The following is a 17,629-nucleotide window of genomic DNA, read 5'->3' as shown; positions in this document are numbered from 1 at the left end:
CTGGAAAGCCAAGAAGCAGGAAGCAGAGGGTAGAGCAGCTGTGTCATATCCTGGGCCTTTTGGCCAGCATGCTGCCTCCTCTGCTCTCCTGGGATGCGTAATCTCCTTGTGTCCCTCCTTAAACGGGCAAATTCTGGAAAAGCATCTAGCACCTTCAGCCCAGTGTCCTCTGGCTCCTGCAGTGGAAGTGAAGTGAAGTCGCTCAGTCGTGTCCAACTCTTTGCGACCCCATGGACTGTAGCCTACCAGGTTCCTCTGTCCATGGGATTTTCCAGCCAAGAATACTGGAGTGGGTTACCATTTCCTTCTTCAGGAGATCTTCCCAAGCCAGGGATTGAAGTCGGGTCTCCCGCGTTGTAGGCAGACACTTTAACGTCTGAACCACCAGGGATCCTTAAGCACAGAATTAATTCCCCAAAAAGTTATGGAGAAGCCCAGACAGAAATAGAGAGGCTATTAGAGAGGAGGAATAGAAGCTGGGAGGCAGAAGAACTGCAGATAACCAGACAGTTCAGTTAACTAGACAGGGCTGTCGTCTGGGGCTGCCTGCTGACTGCGGATGATGCAGAACTGGTCACTGATAAGTGAATAACCATATGGTGGCGCTGGTGGTAAAGAATCCACCTGCCAACGCAGAGGCTTAAAAGACTTGGGTTTGATCTCTGGGTCGGGAAGATTCCCTGGAGGAGGAAATGGCAACCCACTCCAGTATTTATGCCTGGAAAATTCCATGGACAGAAGAGCCTGGCAGGCTATGGTCCATGAGATCGCGAAGAGTCAGACATGACTGACCATCTGATCACAGCACATAAGAACCTTATGATCTAGAACGTACAACTTTCGTTGGCTGTAATATGAATAATGTAGTATTTAAAGAACAAACTGAAAAATAAAAAAGGGATAAATCAAAACAGGCATTAACAGTATAATGAAAAGATGCTAAATGAAATTGCCTCAGAATAGGAAAATAATTATTAGCATTTTGCTCTGTTCCGAGCAAAGGTCGGAGTTGACTATCACAGGTCCTTTGAGGAAAGTTTTCTGCATGCTTAATGAAGAGCATGGGCAAAGGTACAGAAACAGAAAGTACAATTTTTATTTGGGAAATGGCACACATCCAGTTTGGCTGGGGTGGAGGAAACATGAGTTTGTTCAGATCTTTCCTGGACTTTTATTCTTTTGAAAGCTGAACAGTCCTTTTTAAGACACTTACCTGTTTTGCAAACCCGCTTTTAATTCTCATATAGTTTGAATGACCTAAAACTCAAAATCTGACACTGAATTTCAGCAATTGAAGTTCATAGTTCATATTTTGGCCTCTTGCTCTCTTTTATCCTTTATTAGTCATGGAGAGATTAAAAAGCAACTGATATGTTGTATACCAATGTTCATAGTAGCATTATTTATAGTAGCCAACAGGTGGAAACAACCCAAATATCTATCAACAGATGGATAGATAAACAAGATGTGGTATATACATACAATGGAATATTGTTGTTTTCAGTCACTAAGTCATGTCCGACTCTTTGCAACCCCAGGGACTACAGGACATCAGGCTTCCCTGTCCATCACCAACTCCCGGAGATTGCTCAAACTCATATCCGTCAAGTCGGTGATGCAATCAAACCATCTCATCCCTCTGTCATCCTCTTCTCCTCCCACCTTCAGTCTTTTCCAGCATCAGGGTCTTTTCTAATGAGTCAGTTCTTCGCATCAGGTGGCCAAAGTATTGGAGCTTCAGCTTCAGCATTAATCCTTCCAATGAATATTCAGGACTGATTTCCTTTAGCATGGACTGGTTGGATCCCCTTGGAGTCCAAGGGACTCTCAAGAGTCTTCTCCAACATCACGGTTCAAAAGCATCAATTATTCAGCACTCAGTTTTCTTTATAGTCCAAGTCACATCCATACATGACTACTGGAAAAACCATAGCCTTGACTATATGGACCTTTGTCGGCAAAGTAATGTCTCTGCTTTTTAATATTCTGTCTAGGTTGGTCATAGCTTTTCTTCCAAGGAGCAAGCGTCTTTTAATTTCGTGGCTACAGTCACCATCTGCAGTGATTTTGGAGCCCCCAAAAGTAAAGTTGTCACTGTTTCCATTGTTTCTCCATCTATTTGCCATGAAGTGATGGGACCAGATGCCATTATCTTAGTTTTCTAAATGTTGAGTTTTAAAGCCAACTTTTTCACTCTCCTGTTTCACTTTCATCAAGAGGCCTTTTAGTTCTTCACTTTCTGCCATAAGGGTGGTATCATCTGCATATCTGAGGTTATGATATTTGTCCCAGCAATCTTGATTCCGGCTTGTGCTTCATCCAGCTGGGCATTTCACATGATGTACTCTGCATATACATTAAATAAGCAGAATGACTATCTATAGCTTTGATGTTACTCCTTTCCTAATTTTGAACCAGTCTATTGTTCCATGTCCAGTTCTGGCTATTGCTTCTTGTCCTGCATACAGATTTCTCAGGAGACAGGCAAGGTGGTCTGGTATTCTCATCTCTTTAAGAATGTTCCACAGTTTGTTGTAATCCACAGTCAAAGACTTTAGCATATTCAATGAAGCAGAAGTAGATTTTTTAAAAAATTCCCTTGCTTTTTCTATGATCCAGCCTGTGTTGGCAATTTGATCTCTGATTCATCCGCCTTTTCTAAATCCAGCTTGTTTATCTGGAAATTCTCAGTTCATGTACTGCTGAAGCCTACCTTGAAGGATTTTGAGCATAATCTTGCTGGCATGTGAAATGAGTGTGATTGTATGGTAATTTGAACATTCTTTGGCATTGCCTTTCTTTGGGATTGGGATAAAAACTTACCTTTTCCAGTCCTGTGGCCACTGCTGAGTTTTACATATTTGCTGGCCTAGTGAATGCAGCACTTTAACAGCATCATCTTTAGGATTTGAAATAGCTCAGATAGAATTCCATCACTTCCACCAGGTTGTTTGCAGTAATGCTTCCTAAGGCCCACTCGACTTCACACTCCAGGATGTCTTGCTCTAGGTGAGTGACCACACCATCATGGTTATCTGGGTTACAAAGAGCTTTTTGTATACTTCCCTGGTGGCTCAGGCAGTAAAGGGTCTGTCTACAATGCGGGAGACCCGGGTTTGATCCCTGGGTCGGGAAGCTCCCCTGGAGAAGGAAATGCCAATCCACTCCAGTACTATTGCCTGGAAAATCCCATGGACAGAGGGGCCTGGTAGGCTACAGTCCATGGGGTTGCAAAGAGTTGGACACGACTGAGCGACTTCACTTTCCTTTCCTCTCTGTTATTGGGTATCTATTAATAGACTCTGCTCTCTTCCACCAAGTGAATGAATAATTCCTGCGACCATATCCGTAGGTGTAATCGAAATGGTGATGCACCACCTCCAGATGGCCACTTCAAGGGAGAATTTGTTGCCCTGTTGCTGGATGTGCTGTCAGCCCTTTAAAGGGTTCCCTCACTATAGAGAGCCACCTCTGGCCAAGGTCTCTCGCCTCCCTGGGTAGCCCACATGGCATGTCCCATCAGGCGGGGAGTAAGGTCCAGCAGTTTTGGCCCAAAACAGTGTACCTCTGACGGGCCGTATTAGTTCAAAACTCTACATAGGTTCTCCCTTTACCCAAACTTGCTCCCTTCCACAGGGATGGATCACAAGCCACTCCCTCATGAATATCCAAAGAACAAAACTCTGTCTCACAGTTAGCTTCCTGGAGAATATAATCTGAATGGACAGACTTGGTTCCTTTAAAACCAGCAAGAGGGAAAAAACAAGTGTTACCTAGGGAGAAACAAGGATACTAGAGCATTTCTTGTTGAAATAATGCAGGTGAGAATGCTATATGCAGCAAAATACCTTTCAGAAACTAAGGCAGAAATATTTTCAGATGTAAAAAAATGGAAAAATCAATCACCAGAATGTCTACACTACAGAAAAAGTAGTTTGAGAAAGTTCACTGAACTATATACTAATGATTTGTGCACTTTTCCGGTGTGTAATTTTTGCTTTCATCAACTGTTTACGCTTTTTTAAAAAACAAGAATAATTTACATTTCTTGTATTATGACTGTAGGCAGCTTTCTTCTCTTTACGGTCTGGCCCCTTAAGCCCTGACTGCCTTCGTGACTCCCTGATGATTTCATACAGATAGTCTTTTTTATTTTCCTAAGTGTTCACGTTTTTCTTGGTAACAATTTTGTTCTGCTACAAGCACTTCCATTATAGATCAAAGCAGAAGCTTCTGTTACCTTTCTTTATTGGAATATAAAATTCTCATTCTGCTCGACGTGAGTTTGGCATTGTTAGCAAATTATTTTAAGAGCAGGATACTGTCTCCAGATTCACCTCTTCCCCATCTCACAAATAATTTTGGATTATTAAAAATCACTTTCTTCCTTCTCCATCTAAATTAGCAAATTAGAAACTATTAGGTCTTCCTCAATGCCTCCGCAGTAAAATATGTGAATGCAGGATCTGCAGGAGACGTGAGTTTGATCCCTGGGTCAGGAAAATCTCTTGGAGGAGGGCATGGCAATCCACTCCAGTATTCTTTCCTGAAGAATCTCAGGTCAGAGGAGCCTGGTGGTCTACGGTCCATGGGGTCACAAAGAGTCAGACATGACTGAAGTGACTTAGCACGTGAAACTTTTAATTATCTGTGTGTATATATTGCTTCCTCACTCTCTATAGATTAAATTCAATAGGCTTATTCCTGCTTCAAGACAATAAGAAACTAAAATTTATGTCGTCTGTGTACTAGGCCCAGTAGCGAGTACTTCATTTAAGTTACCAAGTTTGAATCTTTTATTATATACTATTACACACAGGGGATTGTTCCATGAACAATAAATATTGTTGAGCCTCTATTGTATGATATGTATATACTAGATGCTGTGGATAGGGAAGCAAGAGAAAAGTCCATGATCAATCTTTAATGACAAGAAAAATTCTAGTACATGATATAGTGACGTGTGATGTAAGAGAGGAAACACATAGGAAGACATCTAGCCTAGGTGGATGAGCTCAGGGGTAGGGCAAGTGGCCAGGGAAGTCTTATTTCACTCATAGAGGCTACAGAGGGATTATTGGAATATTAGAATAGGCAAATAAAGGAAAAGAGACCAGAATATATTATTTATACATATATATGACTATGCCAAAGCTTTTGACTGTGTGGATCACAATAAACTGTGGAAAATTCTGAAAGAGATGGGAATACCAGACCACCTGACCTGCCTCTTGAGAAATCTGTATGCAGGTCAGGAAGCAACAGTTAGAACTGGACATGGAACAACAGACTGGTTCCAAATAGGAAGAGGAGTACGTCAAGGCTATATATTGTCACCCTGCTTATTTAACTTATATGCAGAATACATCATGAGAAACGCTGGACTGGAAGAAACACAAGCTGGAATCAAGATTGCTGGGAGAAATATCAATAACCTCAGATATGCACCGTTATGGCAGAAAGTGAAGAGGAGCTAAAAAGCCTCTTGATGAAAGTGAAAGAGGACAGTGGAAAAGGTGGCTTAAAGCTCAACATTCAGAAAACGAAGATCCTGGCATCTGGTCCCATCACTTCATGGCAAATAGATGGGGAAACAGTGGTAACAGTGTCCAGACTTTATTTTTTTGGGCTCCAAAATCACTGCAGATGGTGACTGCAGCCATGAAATTAAAAGACGCTTACTCCTTGGAAGAAAAGTTATGACCAACCTAGATAGCATATTCAAAAGCAGAGACATTACTTTGCCGACGAAGGTCCGTCTAGTCAAGGCTATGGTTTTTCCTGTGGTCATGTATGGATGTGAGAGTTGGACTGTGAAGAAGGCTGAGTGCTGAAGAATTGATGCTTTTGAACTGTGGTGTTGGAGAAGACTCTTGAGAGTCCCTTGGATTTCAAGGAGATCCAACCAGTCCATTCTGAAGGAGATCAGCCCTGGGATTTCTTTGGAAGGAATGATGCTAAAGCTGAAACTCCAGTACTTTGGCCACCTGATGTGAAGAGTTGACTCACTGGAAAAGACTCTGATGCTGGGAGGGATTGGGGGCAGGAGGAGAAGGGAACGACAGAGGATGAGATGGCTGGATGGCATCACGGACTCGATGGACATGAGTCTGAGTGAACTCTGGGAGTTGGTGATGGACAGGGAGGCCTGGCATGCTGCAATTCATGGGGTCGCAAAGAGCTGGACATGACTGAGCGACTGAACTGAACTGATGCATATAGGTGATGCTAGTGGTAAAGAATCTGCCTGCCAATACAGAAGACACAAGAAACTTGGATTCAATCCCTGGGAAGGGAAGATCCCCTGGAGAAGGAAATGGCAACCCACTCTAGCATTCTTGCCTGGGAAATCCCAGGGACAGAGGAGGCTGGCAGATTATGGTCCATGGGGTCCCAAAGAGTCGAACACAATTTAGCAACTAGACAACAACAACATAGGGTGCACACAACAGAATCAATCCCACAACACCTCCTGCTAAGGGTTTGGTGCAGTACACATTCTGCCTTTCTCAGCACTTTCTGTGGCAGCACGTTATTGATTCTATTACTTACCTTAGTATCCCTCCAATAAATTCAATTGCTTTTTTTTTTACTCACAGTGACTAGATAAATTAATTTTTTTTAGCTTTATAAGCACAAACAAAACAAAAAACAGTGTAAATGAATTACTCTGAGATTAGGCTTTGATATTTATAAGCTTTGATTACTAGAGGTAGGGACAAAAGATCTAATCTAAAAGTTCTAGAATTTTCCTTCAATATCTCTAAGGACACATGAAAACACTTTAGTCTTAGAGAATCACTTCAGTGTATACTCTTGGTCATGCACATGTGTGGGCACCTATCCTTTATTTTTCAATTAGTCTTAGTTGTTGGTAAAATCATTTTACATTTTACATGTAAATGTAAAATTTTTAAATGTTAAGTTTAATACACCAGTTTCTGATCTTAAATGCACATGCAGAAAAATTAATTCCTTGTAACAAGCCATTTGTGGGCTAACCAGCGAATCAGAATGTAATTGTGCACAATAAAACTTTTTCTCAGATTACGTAGCTATTTTGAAGTGAAAGTAAGAACTGTATCTCAGAGCATTATATTTAGACTGTCAATTTTTTCTAAGAAATAAAAATCATTAAAAGCTGAATGAAAAATAAGAACTTTTAAATTCAAATGTGCAAATACACTTTTGACAATTGCAAAAAAAAAATTATTTTTTTATTTTAAATTTTCTGCTCATGTCCAGAAATTTCATCAGGATAGCTAATAATTCTGGGAATTCTACTTTTAGATGTGGTCATAAATGTATGAGTCATCATGTGTTTTCAAATTAGTTGGGTGATGTTTTAGGAGAGATAATATTTTAAGAATCTAAAAACTGGGGGGTAAAAAAGCACACATAGAAATCAGATTTAGGTACCTGAATGAAAAAGATTTATAGCAAATTTATCAAAGAAAGCAGAGAAGTTGTACTGAGGAGTGGAGTGAAATCAGACACTTGTGTTACCACCCATCTTCCTTGGGTATAAAATCGTATTTTAAAATGTGGTTTTACTTAATATGAGCTCTTGTTTTCTTTTTTCTCCGTGTATTTTTTACACAACATGGTTAAATTTCATCTTCATGTATTTAATGTAAAAAATATGTTTTTAAATATGTTAGAATTTAATATTTATTTGGTTACAGTTTTTTTTTTTTAATGACATGATCTTATGGGAAGCTTCCTCTTTAAGGAAAGATGTTATTGTTCAGAAGCATAAAATATATGCAATTCTGAAGTCCTTGCATACACATAGAAAGAAAAACATTCTTTGGCCAGAGCTTTTTTTATTCTTCGCTGGGAAAATAAATTAAGAAACATCTTTTGCACTTTGCCCTGTTAAGCAACACATTTTGAATTGGTTTGATACCAGAGGAAAAAAATTTCAGATAGATGAGCAACCTCTGGAAAGAAGAGTAGTGAATAAGCATTTCATTTTGTATCTTAACAGGGAAGCAGGGGAGGATACAGGTTTTGTGGGACCTGAAGCTATACATTTGGGGACATCTGTCAAACGTCTGTTAAGATAACTTTTTCCATGCTTCATGTAGCAGACCAACAGGCCAGATTTGAGCAGAACTGAGGGCTCTGGCCGGGAGTCTTCCAGCAAACAACAGTGCATTCGGAAAATTCCTTCTCTGGCATTCGGTCTTTCTGTTTCAGATCCTGTACATAACAGGGTTCACTCAGAGAAGCAGAGCCTCTAGGATACATAAGAGGTGAGCCTTAGGCTACTGTGGATCTCACGAAGGCTGTTTTCTTGACATAAGGTGGTGGATGAGCTCGAAGGATGCAGGGTAAAGTGAGAAGGGTAGATGGCCCTCTGGGAAGCAGGAGCAGGAGCCCATGAGGACGGACTGAAAGCTGTCTCAGCTCTAGTTGCCTCTGACCTTGGTGTTGTGAGTGTCCTGGAGAAGCGGAACCCTCTGTCACGTGCTGAAGATCCAGAGGAAGCCAGGGCAGCTGCAACTCCAGCAAAGGCCTTATGCCGATGAGATGAGCCAACAGACAGGCAACAGCAGGAGACAGCTACAAAGCCTGCCTGCCCTGCAAGCCTCGCAGCGGGAATCTCAGCTGTGGTGAAGGATAGGGATTTCTGGGAAATGGACTTTAGTCTAGAGAGTAGTGTTAGTAGAGTCCAATTCTGGGATCCCAGGGACTGTAGCCCACCAGGATTCTCTGTCCATGGGATTCTTCAAGCAAGAGTACTGGAGTGGATTGCCATTTCCTTCTCCAGAGGATCTTCCCCACCCGGGTATTGAACTTGGGTCTCTGGCATTGCAGGCAGATTCTTTATCATTTGAGCTACAGGGAAGACCTTAGTCTAGATAAGTTGACACCAACCCCACCCCCAACCCCTCCTCCCACTCCAACCCTTTTTCTTGGTTCCTTTTCTTTGTCTTTTTCTTTATCAATCTTCATTTGCCCTTTTTTCTGGATCATATTTGTCAGACTTTCTCAGAAAGGCTACGTTAAGGCAATTTATTTGTTTTATTTGTTACTGTTTGTTTTTATTTAGTTCTTGCACGTCTGAAATGGCTTTATTCACACATCACACGTGATTGCTAGATTGGCAGTGGAGAGTCCCAATTTGGACAATATAAATTCCCTCAGAATTTTTAAGGTGGTCTTTTGTGGAGAAGCGAGATGTCATTCTGAGTCTCCATACTTTTTTATGTGATTTCGCTTCTTCTGAAAGCTTTTTGGAATTTTTCACTAACACTGCTATTCAAAATTTTATCATGATTTTCCCAAGAGGTGAGTGTTTTTTGTCTTGCTTTTTAAATTCTTTGTTGTTGTTGTTATTTAGCCTCTAAGTCCTGTCTGACTCTTTGTGACCCCATGGACTATAGCCCCCCAGGCTCTTCTGTCCATGGGATTTCCCAGGCAAGAATACTGTAGTGGGGACTTCCCTGGTGGCAGAGTGGATAAGAATCCGTCTACCAATGCAGGGGACATGGGTTCGATCTCTAGTCCGGAAAAGTTCCACAAGCCGCAGAGCAACTAATCCTGTGTGCCTCAACTACTGTAGCTCAAGAGCCTAGAGCCTGTGCTTCACAAGAGAAACCACTGCAATGAGAAGCCCAAGCAGCACGACAAAGAGTGGCCGCTGCTTGCTGCAACCAGAGAAAACCCACGCAAAAGCAGTGAAGACCCAATGTAGCTGAAACTTCAAAAAAAAAAAAAAAAATGCTGGAGTGGTTTTCATTTCCTTCTCCAGGGGATCTTACCAGACCAGGGATCAAACCCACATCTCCTGCAAGGCAGGTTCTTCACCACTGAGCCACCAGGAAAGCCTTGTGCTGGCTAGTAAATAGACTCATCTTCATCTCCTTCACTGAGCCTTCCCTGGTGGCTCACTGGCAAAGGATCTACCCGTCATGCAGGAGACACCAGTTGGCTCTCTGGGTTGGGAAGGTCACCTGGAGGAGGAAATGGAAAGCTACCCCTGTATTCTTGCCTGGGAAATCCCATTGGCAGAGGAGCTTGCTGGGTTCCTCTCCTTCAGCCCTGGGAGTTGCTTTTGTATTGTTTCTTTGATAATTCACTCTCCATCAGGGCCTGTCACCTCTTTGAAAGTTCTATTAGGTACCTGATTGACTTCCTAAACTATGCCTCTAATTTTCTTATCTTTTCCCTCCTATTGGACTTCCTTTGTATTTTTATCCTGCTTTTTGGGAGGATTCCTTGAATATATATTCTAATCCACTCAGTGAAGTTTGACTTTGACTGTTTAATTTATTTAAGCTCTTTCTGCTTTGTGCTAATAGAAAGAGGTGCCTGGTTGTATTTTTTCGATACATACTTTAACTTCTGTTTGTAGCTCCTGCCTTTCAATGTTCTTGCTACTCCCAAATGAAAATAAGTTCCAAATCAAATTCTTTTAGGAGTAAAAAATAGGCAAGTGGTAAGTAGTGAATGAATAAAGAGGGTAGTAGTTACATGGGGTGGGGAAGAGACAATCAGGTCCAACTATACTTTATATATTATTTCACCAATCTCCTTATTTTCAGCCTTGACAGTCACTCTCAAATTTTGTGTTTCCTCTAAAATCTCTGCCAATAAGTTGTTGTGATCTCTTATTCCTTCACATGTCATTCCTGTTTGCTTTGACATTGTTGTGGTTGTTTAGTCATTGAGTCATGTCCTCCTCTGCGACCCCATGGACTGTAGCCCACCAGGCTTCTCTGTCCATGGGCTTTCCCAGGCAAGGATATTGGAGTGAGTTGTCATTTCCTTCTACAGAGGCTCTTCCTGATCCAGGGAATGAACTCCTACATTGGCAGGCGGATTCTTTACCACTGAGCCACTAGGGAAGCCCTTTTTGACATTGTAGGTTTATACCTTTTTATTTCATTGCTGTAATTTTAAAGAGATTTGAGGAGAAAGCACATATTAAAATATGCAATCAATCCACCATATTTAACAAGATTTTGGTAACAATTTTTTGTTTAGCTAGAAACACAGCTGTACTTATCTTTGGAGAAAGTGTTTCTTTTTCTTGGTAAGTGATACTTTAATAAGCTTTTATTATATAAAAGTACAGTGCAGACTATATTCTGAAATGGAAACTTTATGGAAAAAAAGCAAAAATTTTCTGTATCATCTATAAATTTGTCTTAATAGTAGGTAAAGAATCCTTAGTGGTTAGTACTTTATTGGCTGGGGAGATAGAAGTTTCTTCCCCTCTTATAAACCAAGAGAGGAATTAAGGGTAGGATATGATCAAGGACATTCTCTGCATGGGGGGTTATGTAATTCCTTCAACATGTCAGTAGTGTGGGTCCATGGATAAGGGGAGAGGTGGCCCAGGGGGCCCTCTATTCTCTGTGGAGAAAAGAATAGTCATAGCTAATATTGCTGCTTAACATTTTCCTTCTCTGCATTGTAATTCCTTCCATTATCCCCAGAGTTTCAAAAGTTTTGCAAAAATCACAGCCTATTAAATGCTTTTGTTGGGGTTTCAGGGGAGAGACTTGTGTCTGAGTCTAGATTAGGTTAGGGAAGGAGAAAGTGACTTTTTCCTACCACCACTACTTATATTTTGAAATCTGGTGGTAACAGCAGCATTTCAAGACCACCATGGCCCTATAGCTAACTCCAGGAGTTGGCCAGGAACAGAGACAAACAACTAGACTTTTTTAGATAATATGGGTTTCCCAACTGGATAATTCAGCAGTTTTGTGATTTTCTGCTTTGAGTCCCAGAGGAGCTATGAAGGGGGTTCTTAATTCCATGGAACTCTGTACCCCAAGTCTCAGTTCCAACCTAGTTGACTCATCCATTGCACATACTTATTAGTGTTGCCTTGCTATCCATGAAGTTTCTTAACTTCGATAAAAAACTTCAGTCCTCTCTCATAGCATGTTCTGGGCTTCCTGTGTAGCTCAGTTGGTAAAGAATCTGCCTGCAATGCTGGAGACCTGGATTCAATTCCTGGGTTGGGAAGATCCCCTGGATAAGGAAATGGCAACCCACTCCAGTATTCTTGCCTTGACAATCTGATGGACAGAGGACCCTGGCAGGCTACGGTTCATAGGGTCACATGACTTAGTGCTATCTTTCTTTCTTTATAGCATATTCTAGGGAGATTTCTTGGAGATAATAATAAATAAGCAAAAAATAATTTAAAAGTGGGAGTGGGTCATAAGGGTTGTTAGATCCAATAGCTATTTTCATAGATGAGAAGACTAAGGTTCAGAGAGGAGCAGTGACTTGCTCAAGAGCATATAATGAGCCATGACAGAGCTTGGAAATCAATGCAGTTCTCTCAGTCTTCAGGAAAAAGACTTTATTCCCTTGACCATACTATTTATATTGACATGACATGGATTAATTAATTCAGGACCCATTTTTGAGTATCTATTAATTTAAAATTTACTAGTTACATAGACTGGAGAAGGCAATGGCACCCCACCCCCAACTCCAGCACTCTTGCCTGGAAAATCCCATGGACAGAGGAGCCTGGTGAGCCGCAGTCCACAGGGTCGCTAAGAGTCGGACAAGACTCAGCGACTTCCCTTTCACTTTTCACCTTCATGCATTGGAGAAGGAAATGGCAACCCACTCCAGTGTTCTTGCCTGGAGAATCCCAGGGACGGGGGAGCCTTGTGGGCTGCCGTGTATGGGGTCACACAGAGTCGGACACAACTGAAGCGACTTAGTAGTAGCAGCAGTTACATAGACAATAGGAATAGGTAGGGTGATTTGCTAGTAAGATTTTGGTTTAGTTTTACTAATTTTAAAAATACTTTTCCATAGTAATTTCTCCGACTTACACTACATGAGAATGTTTTATACCCTGTCAGGATTCCATATGAAATATATCTAAACCAACATTTTAGGAAGTTTATATACTTAGGAGTTTTATTAACTCCACCTGAGGGGCCCTGTTAGTTGCCCGAAATGAAGATTAGCCTTGATAATCTTTTCCTTGATACTTAAAGTATGTTCCATTCTAAATATTTTTATAGAAGTTATATTTTTAAGTTGAAAATATGCTCACTGTATTCAGTTCAGTTCAGGTGCTCAGTCGTGTCCAACTCTTTGTGACCCCATGGACTGCAGCATGCCAGGCCTCCTTGTCCATCACCAACTCCTGGACTTCACTCAAACTCATGTCCATTGAGTCGGTGATGCCATCCAACTGTTTCATCCTCTGTCATCCCCTTCTCCTCCTGCTTTCAATCTTACCCAGCATCAGGGTCTTTTCACATGAGTGAGTTCTTCGCATGAGGTGACCAAAGTATTGGAGTTTCAGCTTCAGCATCAGTCCTTCCAATGAACACCCAGGACTGATTTCCTTTACGATGGACTGGTTGGATCTCCTTGCAGTCCAAGGGACTCTCAAGAGTCTTCTCCAACATCACAGTTTAAAGCATCAATTCTTCAGTGCTCAGCTTTCTTTATACTGCAACTCTCACATCCATACATGATACTAGAAAAACCATAGCTTTGACTAGACAGAACTTTGTCAGCAAAGTAATGTCTCTGCTTTTTAATATGCTGTCTAGGTTGGTCATAACTTTTCTTCCAAGAAGCAAGTGTCTTAATTTCATGACAGCAATCACCATCTGCAGTGATTTTGGAGCCCCCCAAAATAAAGTTAGCCACTGTTTCCCCATCTATTTGCCATGAAGTGATGGGATCAGATTCCATTATTTTAGTTTTCTGAATGTTGAGTTTTAAGCCAACTTTTTCACTCTCCTCTTTCACTTTCATCACAAGGCTCTTTAGTTCTTCTTCACTTTCTGCCATAAGGGTGGTGTCATCTGCATATCTGAGATTATTGGTATTTCTCCCAGCAATCCTGATTCCAGCTTGTGCTTTATCCAGCCCAATGTTTCTCATGATGTACTGTGCATATAAGTTAAATAAACAGGGTAACAATATACAGCCTTGACGTACTCCTTTCCCTATCTGGAACCAATCTGTTGTTCCATGTCCAGTTCTAACTGTTGCTTCCTGACCTCCATATAGGTTTCTCAAGAGGAAGGTCAGGTGGTCCAGTATTCCCATCATTTTAAGAATTTTCCACATTTTGTTGTGATCAACACAGTCAAAGGCTTTGGAATAGTCAATAAAGCAGAAATAGATGTTTTTCTGGAACTCTCTTGCTTTTTCAATGATCCAGCAGATGTTGGCAATTTGATCTCTGACTCCTCTGCCTTTTCTAAAACCAGCTTGAACATCTGGAAGTTCACGGTTCATGTATTGCTGAAGCCTGGCTTGGAGAATTTTGAGCATTACTTTTCTAGCATGTGAGATGAGTGCAATTGTGTACTCACTGTATTTAGAGCAAAGGATTTTATAAGTCCCATACAAGGTGTCTCCCTCTTCATTGGCGGTTAAGGTTGGAAAGTGTGACCATCAGGAATGTATGCTGGTAGAATGCACTAAAGGGTATATGACAGTTGTCCGAGTGTAGTTCATGATGGGGATGAGAACAGACATGTTCACTGCTGCAGGCAGGAGCCTGAAGATGGGGAGACCAGGAACTTAACTTTCCTCCTGGGACTGGGTCAGGTATCAAGTAAGGGGCAGACACAATACAGAGTCCAGAGGGTTTGAATGATAGTTGTGCTATAAGTGATGTATTAATTGAGAGAGTTCTCTGACTATGGTCTTCCAAAAGGAGAAAAGTGAAGTTGTTCGGTCATGTACGACTCTTTGTGACCCCATGGGCTATAGCCTACCACGCTCCTCCATTTTCCAGGCAAGAGTAATGGAGTGGGTTGCCATTTCCTTCTCCAGAGGATCTTCCCGACCCAGAGATCGGACCCAGGTCTCCTGCATTGTAGGCAGATGCTTTACCATCTGAGCCACCAGGGAAATCCAAAAGGAGAAGGAAAGTATTTGTCAGTGCTCTTCTAATCTTGTCTGGGAGCCAGAGTGACCTGATTGATCTTGGTGCAACAACTATACCTGTCATCCAGTGGAAATATTCTCCAGTCAGAGAAGAAAATTATATCTAATTACTTTACTTTGGGGAAAGAAAAAAAAAAAAGCCTCTAAGTCCAATGCACTTTATTCAAGTTCTTTGTTCATCAAAATTCCTTTTGCTTGATTTGCTTTTGGGTGATATCTATCTGATGCTGAAGCTGAAACTCCAATACTTTGGCCACCTGATGCAAAGAACTGACTCATTTGAAAAGACCCTGATGCTGGGAAAGATAGAGGGCAGGAGAAGGGGACGACAGAGGATGAGATGGTTGGATGGCATCACCGACTCAATGAACATGAGTTTGAGTGAACTCCGGGAGTTGGTGATGAACAGGGAGGCCTGGCGTGCTGTGGTTCATGGGGTCACAGAGTCGGACACAACTGAGCAACTGAACTGACTGAACTGAATATCTGTCCACCAGGAGGAAATCTCTGTAAATTCCTAAACAGATTATCTTACCAAGCAATTCTCTTTTTCTAAATTAATATGGTTACTTTTCTGTTTTATTTATCCTTTGAGAAACTGTTATCCATGAGTCCATTTTCCAGAAAATAATCACTCAGGGTAAACGTGTAAAATGCAACTTCTAGACAAGCTGATTGAAGGTGTAAGCCTAATGATCTCACTATTCTGCTCAGTAAAGTCCCTTTAAGAAGCTGTGCCCTGTATGCTAAGTGAAAAAAGACAGAGAAACACAAACACTGTACGATATGGGGAATCTAAAAAATACACAAACTAGTGAATATAACAAGAAAGAAGCAGACCCGCAGATATAGCGAATAAATTAATGGTTACCAGTGAGGAGAGCGAAGCAGGGAGGGGGAAAGAAGGGTAGGGGAGTAAGAGGTATAAATAACTATTACATATAAAATAAACTAACAGGACTTATTGTACAACATGGGGGAATATAGCCAATATTTTATTTTTTTATTGGAGTCTAGTTGCTTTACAGTGTTGTGTTAGTGTCTGCTGTACAGCAAAATAAATCAGCTATACCTAAACATAAATCACCTCTTTTTTGGATTTCCTCCCAATTAAGGTCACCACAGCATTGAGTAGAGTTCTCTGTGCTATATAGTAGGTTCTCATCAGTTATCTATACATAGTATCAATAGTATGTATGTACCAATCCCATTCTCCTAATTCATCCTACTCCTCCCTTCCCCCTTGGTGACTATAAATTTGTTCTCTACTTATGTGACTCTGTGTAGCCGATATTTTATAACAGTCATTAGAGTATAACCTTTAAAAAGGCAAATCACTGTATGTATACTTGTATTGTATAATGTACAGCAACTATGCTTCAAATTTTAACAAAGAAAGCAAGCTGGGGAGTGGGGGTGCGCGTTGGAAGCAGCTGTGCCTTAGAGTACGCGTCCCAACCACTCTGTTTCTGGCCCATCTCCTCAAAAACTGGATCCCACTGGCTACTCTTTATCACTGTTTAATCACACTTCTGTCAGCCAGTGAGCTCGGGTCTCATTCTCACTTCATCGCTTTGCTACAGTTGTGCAAGGTCACAAATCTGACCTTTCCTGATGACAGTTCCTCCACTATGCTGTGACATTGCGTCCATGAACTACAGCGACGGCATTCCTCCCAGCAAGTTCAGGTTCTGGCATGCCTTCACAAGACATTCACCCTAAGTTCTGCCCTTGGGGGCTTCCCTGGTGGCTCAGACGGTAAATAATCTGCCTGCAATGCAGGAGACCCAGGTTCGATCCCTGGGTCAGAAAGATCCGCTGGAGATGGGAATGGCAACCCACTCCAGTATTCTCGCCTGGAGAATTCCATGCCCAGAGGAACCTGGAGGGCTACATTCCGTAGGGTTGTAAGAGTCGGACACAACTGAGTGACTTTCACTTTCACTTTTTTTTTTTGCCCCTGTGTCTGATTTGCTTTTTCCAAGTTTCTCTTGAGGCACAAGCCTGGAGAGATCCTTGACAGATAGCAATGACCATCTTTAATGGTAAAGGGCACAGATTCTGAGCCAATCTGCCTTTGAATCCTAGCTCTCCCTCTTGCTAATGTGTGACCTTGGGCTAGTTCTTTAAACCTCTGTGCCTCAGTTTCCTCATCTGTGAAATGAAGATAGCAATTCCTGATTATAGGGTTGTTGGGTCTGAATGAGTTCATTTTTTACCATGTCTGGTACATAATTGTGCCACACATGATAGCTATTGTTACCACAGTGATTGTCCCTCCTCTGAGGAAGTAGGCACAAGGCTCATTAAAAGCTTTAAAAGGGAAGAGGCAAAATGTATACAAGGATAAAAAATATATATACATTTTTACTTTAAAATGTTGCATTTTACCAGAGGTAATTATCAAATCAGCCAAATAATCCCATACCTTTGTTTTTGAAATTTAACTGCAGCAGCTTGAATTTGTTATTATGAATGTATAATCTCCACTTCTCCTGTGGGTGTAAATCACTCCAACCTAATTGACTTTTTCTTTCCAATAATCAGCAAGATTACCTTTTCCTTATTAAACTGGAAAACTTTTCAGGGAATAATGTGAAAATGCTTAACAGGAAGGCTGAACACCAGTAATACTTGAGTGCAGAAAACAACAAAGAACAGCAAGGAAACAACTTTTTACTGGAATCTGAGTTAATAAATAGTGATCAAAGAACAAACGGCA

Source organism: Capricornis sumatraensis, chromosome 4 (genome assembly GCF_032405125.1).
Source record: "Capricornis sumatraensis isolate serow.1 chromosome 4, serow.2, whole genome shotgun sequence".
NCBI classification, from domain to species: Eukaryota; Metazoa; Chordata; class Mammalia; order Artiodactyla; family Bovidae; genus Capricornis; species Capricornis sumatraensis.
Note: the sequence above shows the minus strand (reverse complement) of the source record.